General features: G+C 41.1%; 1 protein-coding gene across 15 annotated transcripts in view; it reads left to right on the top strand.

Annotated features, from left to right (window-relative positions):
* ADGRL3 (adhesion G protein-coupled receptor L3) overlaps positions 1–17,890 on the top strand; it is a 1,180,558-nt gene that overhangs the window by 79,110 nt on the left and 1,083,558 nt on the right. For all 15 annotated transcript variants that reach the window (XR_012754627.1, XM_075352554.1, XM_075352542.1 and 12 more), the window contains exon 2: positions 13,263–13,372. The gene's annotated coding sequence lies outside the window, so the exon portion shown is untranslated. The remainder of the gene's footprint in view (positions 1–13,262; positions 13,373–17,890) is intronic.

Below are 17,890 nucleotides of genomic sequence, written 5' to 3'. Positions count from 1 at the left end.
AGCCCAGTTCCCAATCTACAGTATACCCTATTCCTCTCCTGTAAAATAATTGCTCTCCCCCCAGTCCCTAGTTTATATACTTCACCAACCTTCCAGCCATTATTTTTCACAGCACAGCTGCACCCTCCACATTGAGGTGCAACCTGTCCCTAGCGTAGAGCCTGTAGCCAACAGAGAAGTCTGCCCAATTGTTCAAAAACCCTTAACTCTTCTTTCTATTTCAATTCTTGAGCCACTTATCTCCTGCTACCTCTTTAGCTTTGTATAGGTAGTATTTCAAAGAATACTACCTTGTCTTAAGCTTTCAGCCTAATTCTCTGAAATCAGTTTAAGGACCTTCCACCTAACTCTTTGTCATTGATGCCAATGTGCACTATGACCGCTAGCTCCTCACCAGCCTCTCCCAGTAATGTGTCAACTTGATCTGTGATGTTTCGAATTTCAGCACCAGGAAGACAACACACCGTTCAATGATCCCGCTGATTTTGACAGATGGCCTTGTCTGTTCTGCTAATAATTGCTATTTATATGGTAAACATTCTTTACCTGTGGGCCAATTTTGTATCATCCCAGAAATAGTCTTTTACAACAAACAAAAACTACAAAAAATGAAGAATGAACCGGAGCATGAGCTTTTATTATTAGGCCATAAGCCAGCCCTATGTGAGTCTATATATATATATATATATATATATATATATATATATATATATATACACAGTCATATGGAAAAGTTTGGGAACCCCTATTAATATTAACCTTTTTTCTGTATAACAATTTGGGTTTCTGCAACAGCTATTTCAGTTTCATATATCTAATAACTGATGGACTGAGTAATATTTCTGGATTGAAATGAGGTTTATTGTACTAACAGAAAATGTGCAATCCGCATTTAAACAAAATTTGACCGCTGCAAAAGTATGGGCACCTCAACCTAAAAGTGACATTAATATTTTGTAGATCCTCGATTTGCAAAAATCACAGCCTCTAGTCGCTTCCTGTAGCTTTTAATGGGTTCCTGGATGAAGGTATACTTGACCATTCCTGTTTACAAAACAATTCCAGTTCATTTAAGTTTGATGGTCGCTGAACATGGACAGCCCGCTTCAAATCATCCCACAGATTTCCAATGATATTCAGGTCTGGGGACTGGGATGGCCATTCCAGAACATTGTAATTGTTCCTCTGCATGAATGCCTGAGTAGATTTGGAGCAGTGTTTTGGATCATTGTCTTGCTGAAATATCCATCCCCTGCGTAACTTCAACTTCGTCACTGATTCTTGCACATTATTGTCAAGAATCTGCTGATATTGAGTTGAATCCATGCGACCCTCAACTTTAACAAGATTCCCAGTGCCGAAATGGCCACACAGCCTCAAAGCATGATGGAACCTCCACCAAATTTTACTGTGGGTAGCAATTGCTTTTCTCGGAATGCTGTGTTTTTTTGCCTCCATGCATAACGCCTTTTTGTATGACCAAACAACTCAATTTTTGTTTCATCAGTCCACAGGACCTTCTTCCAAAATGTAACTGGCTTGTCCAAATGTGCTTTTGCATAACTCAGATGACTCTGTTTGTGGCGTGCTTGCAGAAACGGCTTCTTTCTCATCACTCTCCTATACAGCTTCTCCTTGTGCAACGTACGCTGTATTGTTGACCGATGCACATTGACACCATCTGCAGCAAGATGATGCTGCAGGTCTTTGGAGGTGGTCTGTGGATTGTCCTTGACTGTTCTCACCATTCTTTTTCTCTGCCTTTCTGATATTTTTCTTGGCCTGACACTTCTGGGCTTAACAAGAACTGTACCTGTGTTCTTCCATTTCATTACTATGTTCCTCACAGTGGAAACTGACAGTTTAAATCTCTGAGACAATTTTTTGTATCCTTCCCCTCAACAACTATGTTGAATAATCTTTGTTTTCAGATCATTTGAGAGTTGTTTTGAGGAGCCCATGATGCCACTCTTCATAGGAGATTCAAATAGGAGAACAACTTGCAAGTGGCCACCTTAAATACCTTTTCTCATGATTGGATACACCTGCCTATGAAGTTCAAAGCTCAATGAGGTTACAAAACCAATTTAGTGCTTTAGTAAGTCAGTAAAAAGTCAGAAAGTGTATCCAGCTCACCTTTTATTAGAGTCCATACTCCCCTCCAAGGTCCACTAGTCCTGCCGGTCAGTCCATACCGGTGCGTGTAACAGATGATTAAAAAAGGATATCCTTGGCTCCCCATCTAACCATTAATGAGTACAGGGCACTAATGATTTTGTTGTCAGTTCATCAGTAATCCTTCCTTGGTCCCTTTTTGGTAGGTATATACCACTGCATGCAAGGAATATTCAATGAGACTTGTAATTTTAAAGATGCTTTGCTTCATCATCTTCTCATCACCACTTGGCCCTTGTTAAGAGAAAATTATCTAAAATCAGAAGAGTCCTTAGTCATAAGACTAATAATGACTAAGGACTCTTCTGATTTTAGATAATTTTCTCGTCCGAAACGTGTAAAGTTTCACCTGCTATACATATTTTTGTACAGTGAGTTCCCCGACATTATTTTAACTGGATACCAATAAAAGATATTTTTTTATATTTTATTGAATTGGTGCTGAGCCCATTCCTTCCTTTTCTAATCTTCAGTAAAAAGTAGTTAGGAGTGTTCAAATCAAGAAATTGATAAGGGTGCCCATACTTATGCATCTGTCAAATTTTGTTTAAATGCAGATTGCACATTTTCTGTTAGTACAATAAACCTCATTTCAATCCAGAAATATTACTGAGTCCATCAGATATTAGATATATGAAACTGAAATAGCTGTTGCAAAAACCCAAATTGTTATAAAGAAAAAAGGTTAACATTAATAGGGGTGCCCAAACATTTTCATATGACTGTGTATATATATATATATATATATATATATATATATATATATATTTATATAGGCAGATTAGTTATAACATGATAACTTCTGACAATTGAAATACATTTTGTTACCTTGTTACAGGTAGCAAGTAGTCAGTTCCTGAAGTAATTTTTTTGGGACTAGTAAAAATGGGATAATGTAAAGATGTGACTTAACAAGGGCCAAGTGGTGATGAGAAGATGATGAGGCAAAGCATCTTTAAAATTACAAGTCTCATTGAATATTCCTTGCATGCAGTGGTATATACCTACCAAAAAGGGACCAAGGAAGGATTACTGATGAACTGACAACAAAATCATTAGTGCCCTGTACTCATTAATGGTTAGATGGGGAGCCAAGGATATCTTAATTGTTTTTTCATGTTTAAACAGCAATAAAAGGTCTTGCTCAATATCAGGCATTTTCACCTCGCTCTGTCTGGTGAGACCTCACTAGAAAAGTTTGGAAAGACCTGTACTAGACTCATTGATATGCAGTTGTCAACCTGCTCCTATAACTTTAAACCTTTTGTAATGTAGGTGTGTTCCTCACAGCAATGCATGATACATTTGAATTCTCTTAGCCCGGGTTCACATTACGTTTTTGTCACACTTGAGTTGCTCTATTGGGGATTCAATCTGAAGGCATATTCACCGATGGTGCAATTGACTTTAATGAAGCAGACAGAATCACTTTGTGCTGTCTGACCTTACTTTTGGCAGTGGTCGCCTTTTGAGGCAGGTTCAAGAACACAGTCAATATTTTTGCGCTAAGGAGGTCAGACAGAGCACAAATTGAGATAGTAAAGAAGAGAGAAAAATAGTAACCAATATCTAGTCATTTATTGGAGGTTAACTCAAAACTGATGTCTATTAAGTACAAGTAAGATCATGTGGTGAATTTTACAACAAAAGAGAGGGCATTACGCATAAACAATAATGTAACAGTACTGACAGTACTTCATGGATAGAGGTAACAGGTAATAAAAAAGAGTTTTTCATAGAAAAACTACACAGACCTGTATTAGGCGCAATATGTAGAATCGCTTAATGACGATATATAAACCACACTTGTTCACTGTACAGTAAAGTGTGTTCCAAAATGTAACCTCTTACCAACCGTATTACATTTTAAAATGGCAGCAGTTAAGGGTACTTATTCCATACTGATATTTTAAAATGGCGGTAAGAAATAAACCTGTAGCACCCCTCAGTGTTGGAAAATCTCTGGGGTTTCAGTCACTGAGGGTAGCTCAAACATTGGAGATCACAATCCGGGCTGTTTTTTCCAGCTCCCAGACACATAATCACCGTTATGCACCGTATAATGTCGATAATGTTACAGTAAATGACAGCACCGGTAAAAAATCATTTCTCTCCCATCTGACATGATCAAACATGTCAGATAAGAGAAAAATGTCCTCCCCCTGTCTCCCAGTGTGGCAAAAGTCCCCCCCCCCCAGCCCTCCTCCATCTCTTGACCAAGTAAAATGGCCGGCGCATGAGTTGTACGCCCACCGAAACAATGCTCCTCCACCAGATATCTCTCCCATCTAACATGATCGAATTGTCAGATGGGAGAGAAATGTCCTCCCCCTGTCATCCCCGATACCTCTATAATCGCCGATTCCCCCATGGCTCCCCTTCTCCTCATCATCAGGTAAAATGGCATGCACAGAGAGCTGGCTCTCACTTGGCACTCTGAAAGGAGCCTGTGCACTCTGCGGTGATGTCAGTGAGGTTACCGCAGGTCACACTACCCACTGTGTGACCTATGGAGTGTGACCTGCAGTAACCTCTCTGAGGTCACTGCACTTATACTCCTCACAGAGTGCCTGCACTTCCAGCATATGGGGGATGCGTTCTCTGCGCGTGCCCATCATATGCTGGAAGACGGAGACGTCATGGGACCTCCATATTGGATTTCAGCAGACTGGTTTGGATTACGGTGGACCATATTCTGTTTTTCTTTTCCTTGCTATTTTTTTCAATAAATTGGTGAAAGAGGGAATGTGTTGGGGAGTTTTTTCAAATAAAATATTTTTTGTGATCTATTTTTTTATTACTGACTGGGTTAGCAATGTTAGGTATCTGAGAGATGCCTCAACATTTCTAACCCCTAGGCTTGATGCTAATTGACATTACACAGCTGGCATCAACCCCAAATACAATTACCCTATTTCTCACCACACCAGGGCATTGGGAAGAGCTTGGGCGAATCTAATGATGCGCCATTTCTGGGGTGGCCGCGGCCTGCTATTTTTAGACTGGGGAGGGCCCAATAACCATGGGCCTGTCCAGCCTGAGCATACCAGGCTGCAGCAGTTTGCTTTACCTTGGCTGGTGAACTAATTTGGGGGGGACCCCATGTTTTATTATTATTATTATTATTATTTTTATTATCATTATTATTATTTATTGAAAAATAATTTAAAAAAACAATGTGGAGTGACCTCGGTTTTGAATTACTAGCCAAGGTAAAACTGCAAGCTGGCTACCAAAAATAGGGGGGCACAACATTATTTTTTTTATTTATTTAATTTTTGGCTGCATACAAGGCTAAACACCCTTTAGTATCACATGAAAGGCACTAAAAGAGTGCAAGCTTAGAATATGGTGGGGGGTGGGAGATTATTTATGTGTATGACATCTATCTATCTATCTATCTATCTACTTATCTATTTTTAAATATCTATCTAGGTATCTGTCAGTTATCTATCTAGTTATCCTAGCTTTTTAGGCTGCGTGCCCACGATCAGGGTTTGCAGCGTTTTGGATGCAGCATGTTTTCGCTGCATCCAAAATACTCCGTTGTACAGTAGAAGCATAGTGGATGGGAGACTAGAGCTTAAATCAGCAGCGGCCCAAACCCTGAACGTGGGAATGGATCGCTGTGTTCTCCTGCAGTCAACAGTCGTGTCTCCGAAAAAGGCTAACACTGCATCCTAGACGCAGTGTCACAGGATCGTGTGCACATAGCCTAAAAGTGAGAAATTTTTGTGAAACAAATTATCAATATGACTACCCAATGCTATCAATTTTTGTAAAGTATCTGTGAGTTCAAAATGCTCACTATACCCCTGAATAAAACCCTTGAGGGGTCGGTTTCCCAAACTGGGGTCACTTGTGGGGAGTTTCTGTATAGGTACTTTAGGGGTCCTGCAAATGCAACATGGTGCCCACAATTTATTTAAGCTTTTCCAATATTCAAATATTGTTCCTTCCATTCTGAGCCCTCCCATTTGTCCAAACAGAACTTTTGGACTACAAGTTGGATATCAGCACACTCATAAAAAAGTGTGTAACAAACTGTAGGGTCCACCTTTTGGTGATGCCTCTTGTAAATGTGAGAAATTTGTTGCTAAAACAACATTTTTTGTTAAAAAAAAAGAAAATTTTCAATATGATGACCTAGGTTTATCAAATTCTGTGAAGCACCTGTGTATTTAAAATGCTCACTATACCTCTACGTGAAATCCTTAAGGGGTCTAGTTTACAGAATGGAGGTCACTTGAGGGGTGTTTCTGCTGTTTAGGTACCTTAGGGGCCCAGCAAATGCGACATGGGGCCCACAGTCTATTTCAGCAAAATTATTGTTCCAAAATTAAAATGGCGCTCGTTCCCTTCCGAGCTCTGCCGTTTGTCCAAACAAAAGTTTCTGACCACATTTGGGGTATCAGCGCACACAGAAGAAAATGGGTAACACATTTTGGGGTCAATTTTGTAATGCAATCCCTTGTAAAAGGGAATACACTGAGGATGAATCAATATTTTTAGGTAAAATGTAAATTTATATATTCATTCTACTTTGCATTAATTTCTGTGAAGCACCTGAAGGGTTAATGAACTTCAAGGATGAGGGTCTGAGCAGTTTGAAGCGTGCGGTTTTTAGACTTTTGGGTATTTTCTGTCACCTAGGCCTCTCAAAGTCACTTCAAATGTGATGTGGTCCCTAAAAAAATGGTTTTGTAAACTTGTATCCCTTCTAACTTCCTAACAAAAAAAAAATATTTTTCAAAAATTGCACTGATGTAAAGTAGACATGTGGGAAATGTTATTTAGTAACTATTTTGTGTGACATAACTGTGTGGTTTAAGGGCATAAAAATTCAAAGTTTGAAAATAGAAAATTTTTTTGTCAAATTTCTGATTTTTTTTCACAAATAAATCAAAAGATATCTTACTAAATTTAACACTTAAATGAAGTACAATATGTCACAAAAAAAAACTGTCAGAATCACTGGGATCCGTGAGCGTTCTAGAGTTATTACATCATAAAGTAACACTGGTCAGAATTGTAAAATTTGGCCTAGGCATTAAGGACAAAATTGGCTGTGTCACTAAGGGGTTAAATAAGCAGACAATGCTGAAAATTTGTGCAGCACCATGAAAAATAGTACAATGTCAATGTAAATAATCTCATCAATTTTGGCACAGAAAACAAAACTTGCAAGAATATTTATACACACGTACAATATAGCCGGATGTGCGTTGATAAGTAGAGATGTGAATATTCTCATAGTAGCAATGACAGAGGTGTAAGAGTTACACGCAACGACATCGCTAATGAGATATCGTTGGGGTCACGGAATTTGTGACACACATCTGGCGTCGTTAGCGACGTTGCTGCGTGTGACACCTACGAGCGACTGCTAACGATCCGAAAAAAAGCAAAAATCGTTGAATGTTGACATGTCGTTCCTTTCCCAAATATCGTTGCTCATTTTGGATGCAGGTTGTTTGTCGTTCCTGAGGCAGCACACATTGCTACGTGTGACACCACGGGAACGACGAACAACAGCGTTCCTGCGTCTTCTGTCAACGAGGTGGTAGTGACGTTCATGCGGCTGCTCTCCGCCCCTCCGCTTCTATTGGTGGCCCGCTGTGTGACGTCGGTGTGACGCCGCACAAACCGCCCCCTTAAAAAAATATTTGTTCGCCGGCCACAGTGACGTCATTAGGAAGGTATGTGCGTGTGACGCGTCCTAGCGATATTGTTCGCCACGGGCAGCGATTTGCCCGTGACACACACACGCACGACGGGGGCGGGTGCAGTCATGCAGTCATACAGCACTACAGCTGAAGACTAAAGCGCTGTATGCATAAAGGTAGTAAAATGGCGTGTGTCAAACAAGAGATCCAGTCATGCAGCGCTTCTGCTTAAGACTAAAGTGCTATATGCATAAAGGTAGTAAGATGGCATGTGCCAAAGAAGAAAAATACTAGCCCAAACCGTATGCTGTAGTAAGATATGAGGCAATCTACTGGGAAGTAGTACCTGTATATAATGTCCTAAGGCGCCACGGCAATTTTTGACCACACCCCTAGCCACACCCATTTGTCAGTAAGGGTCATTCAGCAGATGCCCCGGACTGTTCATTCATAGTCATAGCAGCCAGAATTTTCTTATATTTCTATGTGTCACTATATGACATGTTGCTTATTAGTGCCTATAAGGCCGTGGTCACACGTTGCATAAATTCTGTGTTTTTTGTTTCTGCCGCTGTCTGCACCAAACCACACACTAACAATCTTCTCTGATTATTTTTGCTGCATTTTTTTCTGCCTTTTCTCCATTATTTAATGTGTTTTTGGTTCAGATGTGAATCTGCATTTTTAAGTGTTTTTATTGTACAGAGAAGCTTTTTCCTGCATTTTTTTAAGCTCCACATAGAAACCTCCAGAGAACCCCCCCCCCCCCCGAAAACCGCAGAATTCAGCGGCGTCTTTTCATGGAATCACATCCACTTTGCTTGGACAATTAAACACAGCAGAATAAATGTGCAAATAAACAGCAGAAACAAATGCAGCATTTACACTACATGTGAATATGGACTAATTGTCCAAGCAAAGTGGATGAGACGTCCTGAAATCTCCGCCCCTGGTGCGTGGAAAGACGCCGCTGAACTGTGCGGATTTGGTGTTTTTTTTCTTTATAAGCTTCAGGATTCACATCAGCAACAAACATGTATCAAATAAGTGGGACAATGTATAAAAAATACCGCAAACACGCAATAATCAGAGAACATTGTTATTGCACTCGTGGTGCGGACACCTGCAGAAAAAATGCAGCATTTACGCTACGTGTGAACATGGCCTCAGTGATACATTTTTATTACATTTTTTATGGGTTTTAATAAAGAAAAATAATAAATTGCGCCTTTTTTTACGCCATTTATCAATCCCCATAAATAATCTGATCGCTGCGCTGTTCGGATCGTTATGATTACAGGGACACCAAATTTGTCCATGTTATTTTCTGATTTGTGATGTTTATTATTTTATTAAAAAAATGTAATAAAATTACACTATTCTATTTTTTTAATTATTTTTAGTAATTTTATTAAAAGAAAAAAAAATCTCTTTTCCTCTGCCTCTAGAATACAGGAGATAGAGACACTGCTGTGTACAATGGAGCTCTGTGTCCTGTGTGAGAGGCTGTATTGTAGGTCCATATATATGGAAAATCGTCCCTCTGACATTGTCATTCTTAGTGGCTCAACAGCTTAGATCAGCTAGTGCAGCTAGGAGGCTGCTGGACACGTGTTTGAATTTTGCTGGTTTGAATCCAAGGTGGTGAACATAGAAAACATTTTTGTATTTTTTTTCCTCATTTCTTTATAGTAGTTTTATGGGAACAAATGAATCTGACTCTTTCCTTCACCTACAAAGAGATGCAATATCTATCTGTTATCTATCTATCTAATATCTATCTATCCCTCTATTATATATTTATCATTTATCTATATTTATCTATCTATATGTCTATCTATCTATCATGTCTGTATCTATCATATATCGATATATATGCATCCATCCATCCATCCATCCATCCATCCCTCCATTCATTCATCCATTCATCCATCCATCCATCCATCCCTCCCTTCATCCATCCCTCCCTCCATCCATCTCTCCCTTCATCCATCCATCCATCCCTACCTCCCTCCATCCATCCCTCCCTCCCTCTATCCATCCCTCCATCCATCAATCCATCCCTCCCTCCATCCATCCATCCATCCCTCCCTCCATCCCTCCCTCCCTCCATCCATCCCTCCATCCCTCCCTCCATCCATTCATCCATCCCTCCATCCATTCATCCATCCATCCCTCCATCCATTCATCCATTCATCCATCCATCCCTCCCTTCCTCCATCCATCCATCCCACCATCCCTCCATTCATTGATCCCTCCATCCATCTATCCATCCATCCATTCATCCATCCCTCCCTCCCTCCATCATCCATCCCGCCATCCCTCCATTCATCCATCCCTCCATCCATCCATCTCTCCCTCCCTCCCTCCATCCCTCCATTCATCCATCCCTCCCTCCATCCATCCATCCCTCCCTCCATCCCTCCATCCATCCCTCCATTAATCAATTCCTCCATTCATCCATCCCTCCATCCATCCTTCCATCCACCCCTCCCTCCATCCCTCCCTCCATTCATCCATCCCTCCATTCATCCATCCCTCCATCCATCCCTCCCTCCATGCCTCCCTCCATCCCTCCATCCATCCATCCCTCCATTCGTCCCTCCATCCATCCATCCCTCCATCCATCCGTTCCTCCATCCATCCCTCCCTCCTTTCCTCCATCCATCCATCCATCTTCCCTCCATCCATCCCTCCCTCCATCCATCCCTCCCTCCATCCATCCCTCCATTCATCCATCCCTCCATCCATCCATCCATCCATCCCTCCATCCATCTTTGCAGCTGAATAATCTGCTTCTGGTTTCTCAACTGCAATATTGAGGTCAAGATAACCAAAACTTGCTATGCCTTTTCAATACAGGCAGTGGCTCAGTGGTTGAGCTGCAGCCTATGGAACCATGAGCATTCACGGGTTCGAGCCGCGGGAGTGCGGGACAGACCTGAAAAATCGGGGCAGTCCTGCAGAAACCGGGACGGTTGGGAGATATACCTAAAAGTATGTGATACCCAACACTGACACATTTTTCAGGATTAGGCATCGCATACCCTATAAATATTGTTTGGACTAGTATTTTTCTTGTTTGGCACATGCTAACTTACTATCTTTATGCATATAGCTCTTTAGTCTTAAGCAGTAGCATTGCTCGACTGGATCTCTTGTTTGGCACATGCCACCTTACTATCTTTATGCATATAGCATGTTAGTCTTTACCACCAGCTCTGCACAACTGAGCTTGTTTTTTGCCATATGCCACCTAATTATTTCTATGCATACAACACCTTAATTGTAAACACCAGCGTTATACTACTGAGCTCGCATTTTATATACACACTCTATTGTACAAAATGTTCTAAGTGTAGCTACACTAGACTTGTATAGAGGTAAAACTATTTTCTTATTCTGAGCATCTATGGCTTTTTTAATGCATTTAACTATTGTATTTGCCTTGGCAGCAGCTGCCTGCCACTTGTCATTAAACTTTAGTTTGCCGTCCACCTATACGCCCAAGTGTTTTTCAGTTACAGTTTTACCATTAGCACACAATTATACATTTCCGTTCCTCTGTCCAATTGCATGACCTTACATTTATCTACATAATACTTAAGTTGCCATCTCTCAGCACAAACCCTCAGCTTACATAAATGCCTCTGTAATATTAAATAATCCTTCTCTGTGTTGATAATTTTGCAGAGTTTAGTCTCTTCTGCAAATATTGTAATTCTACTCTATATGCTCTGTACAAGTTCATTAATAGAATATGTTAAACAGAAGATGGCCCAATACTGAACCCTGTGGTACCCCACTGTTAACTGTGACACAATCTTAGTGTGTTTCCTATCACCAAGGCAGTTGTTAACTCAGTAACATATATTTTATCCTAATTGCAGTATTCTAATTTTATGTACCAACATTTTATGGGTTATGGTGTCGGTCTATCGACAAGGCAGTTAGCTGCTTATTCTTCATTAAAATCAATGGCCTTGTGGATGGGTCTGAATCCTGTTTTTTAGGTCTTTCAGATGGAGCTATTGAAAGCCACTGAGGTGAACATGGCCTTACTCTACCTTGCTGATGCTTTCCCTAGCTTTAATATTGCAGCAAAGCTTCAATCCTGTGTTACTTTCATCTTCTAAGTCCCATAAACTAACTACTCTCTCCTGTGCTGATGCACACAGAGTAAGGAGTGTGTGATTGTCTCTGCAGATTTTGCCATCTTACTTTATCTGTACAAATACAAACCTGGTAGTTCAATCCTCCCCAGTGCAAACTGTTTGCTCTCCTTCCAACATGTACATTCACTCAGTACAGCCTCCTTGATTTGCCCTTCTTGAAGACTTTAACACTTTCCTCCACCTCCACACTCTGAACTTGGCTATGGTAAAAGGAGGGAGGAATGGAGCACAACCTCTGCAGTCCACTGTATGTCGGAAGCAGCAGCTCCGCCAGACAAACACAGGAATTGTACACACTGGATGGTGGGGCATGTTCATTTAGGACTATTCACTAAAGTTCTAAATTCTATGTAATAAACAGATTCTGAAAAATTAAAAAATCTGCGTAAATGTCCAAAATAAGCTGGCCTGTGTCGGTTCATGAGCAATAACACTATTTTTGGAATTGATATGATGGTCTACTGCATTTTCCCAACACACGCAGGGTGTCACCGGCATTAATTCAGCAGATTTTGAAGAAACCAGACTGCTCATGCTTCGCAGTCTTCCCAGGACAAAGTCTTCTCATAATTTATTCGGCAGTAAAAAGAAGTGCTAAAGTGCCTTGTCTTTCACAATTCCCGTCTCATGTGATGCACGCTGTTCCTGCCAAATAAAATATGAGAAGTTTTTGCCTTTATAACTGCAAACCGTGAGTAGTCTGTTTTCTTCAAATTCTGTTGAATTGTTGCTTGTGAGACTACTTGTGTGTGTTGGAGCTGCTAATGAACCAAGTTTATGAAAGTTTGGAGTCAGATGTTAGCGTCTATATCCTTCTGTGGTATTGAAATAGTTGTCTTGTTTTGACCAAGATTGATTATAGCTATTTTCCAGAGTGAATGATGAGCTCTGGAGGCAGGGGCAAGGAGAAGTGGTTGATAAGTGGTGAAAGAAACATATTTAATTAATAAATTGCAATGTTTCATATGGATACTATTCTCTGTGATGGAACGTTGATCCACTAGAACTAGTCTGATTACCATATGTGGAGTAGAATTTTTCCCATAATATGGGACATTTAGAATTTGCCTCCTCGAGTTTCTGCCTTCCTCTGGATCAACGTGTTAAGATATAGGTTGAACTCGATGGACTTATGTCTACCTTCAACCTTAAAAACTATGTTGAAACAACAGTGAACATTTTAGTATTCTTGGTTAATACGTTGGATTATTTTTTGCTTTGTAAAACAGTTTTTTTGTTGTTGCAGATGGCTTCTGAATGGTCATGCCACCATGCAGTATAGATGAATGGATAAGGAGCCAGACATTGCCACTAAATGCCCAGATGCATACACCAGAGGTTTGCTGATATTAAAAGGTAAGTTTAAATCTGCCACAATGTTGTCAAATTACCTGTAGTATATGACCATGATAGAAATTAAATACTGTAAATAATTACAGGAATGATTGGCAGCAGCAACAGTTAAAGCTGTTTTACTAACTTGGTTGTCATATCAAGGTCCTCTGTTTCAATCATTTTTTCTAAAAATATTTGAATTATCTTTGCTATGGATTCTGTGGTGCCAGTAGCACTTTCTCAGGGATAATCTCTTCTGTAGGTGATGCTTCACTGTGGATGTATCATGCTTGATCCAAGCACCCTTCCCTTTTTTCTCCCTTGTTCCCTCTTTACTACAGCATTGGACACATGAGTAAATGTGTACTTACAAATAACTTAAAGGGAACCTGTCAGGTCCCATATGCATTCTAACCTACAAGCAGTGTGTTGTGTGGCCTAGTAACCCCTTCCTACCCATCTCTGTGTTGTAATATTGTGTAATATGATTTTATAAAAAAAAACGTTTTATAACTTACATGTTCCATATGTAAATAGGTGAGGGTCTAGTCCCCGGGCGTTGCATCGCCCTGTGGGTGTTTGCATGCTTCCGTGGTATCACACCCCTGTGGGCGTGATACCATGGATTTACATAAGCGACGTCACTGTCAGCTCCTGGAGATCCCGCGCATGCGTGCTTGCTATTCGCTAAGCCTTCATATCCGGGTATTTACTTGCCAGCTTTAGACGCACTCTGTGCATGGTCGGAACCGCAGGAGTCTTCTGATCATGCGCAGTGCGCTTGGGAAGCCGGCAAGTAAACACCCAGATATGAAGGCTGTGTGAACGGCAAGCGCGCATGCACGAGATCTCCAGGGGTTGACCTGTAAATTCATGGTATTATGCCCACAGGGCCGTGATACCACAGAAAACTCCTGGAGATCCCCCGCGCGCACTTGCCATTCGTGCAGCCTTTATGTCCGACTGCAAACGCCCACGGGGCGATGCAACACCCAGGGGACTAGACCCTCTCCTATTTACATATGGAACATGTAAGTTATAAAATTCTTTTATAAAATCATATTACACAATATTACAACATAGGGATGGGTAGGGAGGGGTTACTAGGCCACACATCACCCAGCTTGTAGGTTATTACGCATATGGGACCTGACAGGTTCTCTTTAATCCTAGAACGCATACCTGGGGCCTTGCAGGCCTGCTAGGTCACTTGTTTTCTATGGTTGCACATTCTAGGGTTAAGTATGCAACCTAAAAAACCTATGTTGTATGAGTTTGATTTTGAAGGTAAAGGTTTAGGAAGAGTTGACACGGTGGCTCTCTGCTTCTAAATGTTAATTGTCTGTACAGAGGTCGCGCAACATATTTTCCAGTTGAGTAAAAATACTGGTTGCAGCATTTTTGATGAGCATTTTTGTCTAGAGAGAAGCAGCTGTGTTTGCAGAAACTATATTTTTAGTACATAGGTATACTCTACTTTATCACTAATGAATACGTGATAAATGTTTTCAGCCATTTGTACAAGGTCAATAATTTTAACATGTTATCCTAACTAGCTACTTGCACTATTGATTAGCTGTGAAGTCTGGTGACCTGATGTCACCTACAGTGTGTTCCGGAGGCTGCTGTGACCGGTCACGTTTTCTAATGTACATGCTCATCGCAGCCTCCGGATATAGCAAAACCGAGGATCGTCGTGGGACGTCGTTGTGGATTACGTCGGACCTGTGGAGATCTTTTGGGTGGTTAATAAATGGGTGAAAGAGGGTATCTGTGTCTTCTGTATTTGTCTTTAGTTATTTTGACTTACAAAGTCAGTAATGGGGTTGTCTCATAAACACCTTTTCATTACCAACCTAGGACTTGATGGCAGCTGTGATTTTTGCCATCTATCATCCGTCCTATATTTTACCCTGATTGCCTTCGCAACAGGTCAATCGGGATGAACAGGGTAAAGCGCCAGAATTGGCGCATCCAATGTGATCCGTCCATTCTGGTGTGGCTGTCGGCTGATACTTTTTGGCTGGAAAGGGACAACATGTGTCATGGATGTGTCACATCCGGATTTGACCTCTAGGAGATCTGAGATCAGAAGAACGGAATGCATAATTGATCGCAGATCCTCATTATTGCCCGCGTGACTATTTCCATGTATCAGACTGGTTTTACTTTCCTTTAGTGCTAAAAGGGTTAAAGACTCTTTTGTGTCTGGCTGAGAACTTGTTGCCTTCATCTTGGCTGCAGATATTTTTGGGGCCACGCTATATATACGCACTCCTGGCTGCTTTCCAGTGCCGATTATATACTTTATTCTGACCACTTTGAAGGAGCCTGTCTCTGGAGAAGTTTAGGAAATTGTTGCAGTTGCTACAGCAAAGTTCCTGCTGGAGCATCTAAAGATTGTTGTTTGTTGTGTATTTCTTTATCTGTTTGTCTTACCTACAGTACCTAGTGTTGTCTTATGTTAGTAGTGAGACTAGTGTCTTGCTGACTTGCACACTAGATAGGGTGAGTCCAAGGTTAGCAAGGGCCTAGGCATGTAACGGTGAAGGGCAAAAGGACCCGTATAGGGATGTTAGAGGAGCACAGGGCTCAGCTTCAGGTGAGTGTTAGGAGGTGACCCTCCTCCCTTTCTCCGTAACACTTGGACCTTCCGTTAACATCTTCCCTGATGTTTCCAAATGTGTTGCTCCACACTCTGGGTGTTCCCTTTACCAGGCGTGACAATATCCATGGCTCTTCCCACCTTGATAATACCATCCCCCAGCTGTCTGCTTTAGCTTGGCTGGTTACCAAAAATGGAAGGACCCCATGCCTTTTTTTCAATTATTTATTTAGAAAATATGATCCCCCCATATTTTTGATAACCAGCCAAGATAAAGCTGACAGCTTGGGGGTTGGTATTATTGGAGTGGGAAGAGTCATGCATAATGGCCCCTTCCCAGCCTGATATCAGCCCACAGCTGTTGCTTTATCTTGGCTGGTTTCCAACATAGGGGTGACCCCACATCATTTTTAAAAATTATTTATTTAATTCTTTTTACACTACAATACAGCAAATTAACTGCGATCTATTACAGACGCCGGCACAGAGGGAGTGTAAAGCAGTTTGACTGCAACTAATCACAGATGCTGGCACAGAGTGTGGGCAGGGGAAGCAGTGATTATTCATGTAGTTTAATGAGCGTGCCAGAAAAGAGTCTGACTGCTGTGTTATCTGTAAATGAGTTTTACTCCTTATAGAGCAGGGGACTGAGCCTTCAGAAATATCAAGCATAGTAAAACCCATGAGTCAACACCTTTATAAATAAAGTACTCCCCCCTGTAAAATGAAAACATCATATATTCATCTCCTGTACCAGGACTTTTGTGACATTATTATGCCACAGGAGCACTGTAACCGCTATCACTTGTTCCGCTTATCCAAGCTTTCTCTGAGGGAAATGAGAATGGACAGTAAACCATTTGTGGCCCTGACTGACTGCAGGGCACACAGGGTATAATAAGGTGATCCAAGCCCAAGTGCTGACATTGTTTGAACGGTACTGGTGCGGAAGGTGAGTATATGTTATTATTCAAGGGGGACTACTTAATTTATAAAGAGGTAGTCTAGGTAGTGAACAGCCCCTTAAAGCATAAAGCAGCCTGCCCAGGCTTCAATGACGTGTGAGGCTTGTACAGGCGCTATTATCACCTCCTGGTCTATATCCGTTTGGACATTGGTTGAATGGCATCTGTTTTGCTCTGTTTATTAGGCCACATGCACACGTTGAGTATTTGGTGAGTTTTTACCTTAATATTTGTAAGGCCACGTGCACACATTGAGTATCTGGTGAGTTTCTTTACCTTAGTATTTGTAAGCCAAAAACAGAAGTGGGTAGAAAATGCAGAAGTGGTGCCCGTGTTTTTATTATACTTGTCCTCTCAGTTTTCCACTCCTTGTTTTGGCTACAAATAGTGAGGTAAAAAACTCACCAAATACTCAACATGTGCACATGGCCTTATGGTTTTCCTGCACAAGAAAACACTGTAGAAAAAAATACATTTACGCTATGTAATAAAAGTGAGTACATCCAAGCAGGTTTATTTTGCCTGTCAATGTTGTCCAATCAGTAATACATTGATTAATGACCAACCAAACAAGTACTAGAAGCTTGTATATGCCAATGGTTTACCCAGTGCCCCGGAGCAATACCATACATGGCAGTATTTAAATACAGACTTTAAGGCTGGGTTCAAATCAATGTATTTCACTGCCCGTATACGAATAGTAATGCACAGATGTATGATGCTGCAAGTGTGGGTCGGTAAACTCACCACCAGACCTGGCATTGCTGTCTGTATTTGGACCGTTAAATACACTTGTGTGAACCCAGCCTTAGGCTAAGTTCTCACAATGAATGATGTGTGCATGTTTTCCCCTGCATAGTATCATGTGCAAGAAACACAATGTGTGATGCCCCTAGACTAGTCAGGGCGTCACAGGGTACTGCACTTGCTACCCTTTAGTGCAGGGCTTAACCCACCCATGGTTCTGGG

Source organism: Anomaloglossus baeobatrachus, chromosome 1 (assembly GCF_048569485.1).
Source record: "Anomaloglossus baeobatrachus isolate aAnoBae1 chromosome 1, aAnoBae1.hap1, whole genome shotgun sequence".
NCBI classification, from domain to species: domain Eukaryota; kingdom Metazoa; phylum Chordata; class Amphibia; order Anura; family Aromobatidae; genus Anomaloglossus; species Anomaloglossus baeobatrachus.
This window is presented reverse-complemented; position numbering and strand designations above follow the sequence as displayed.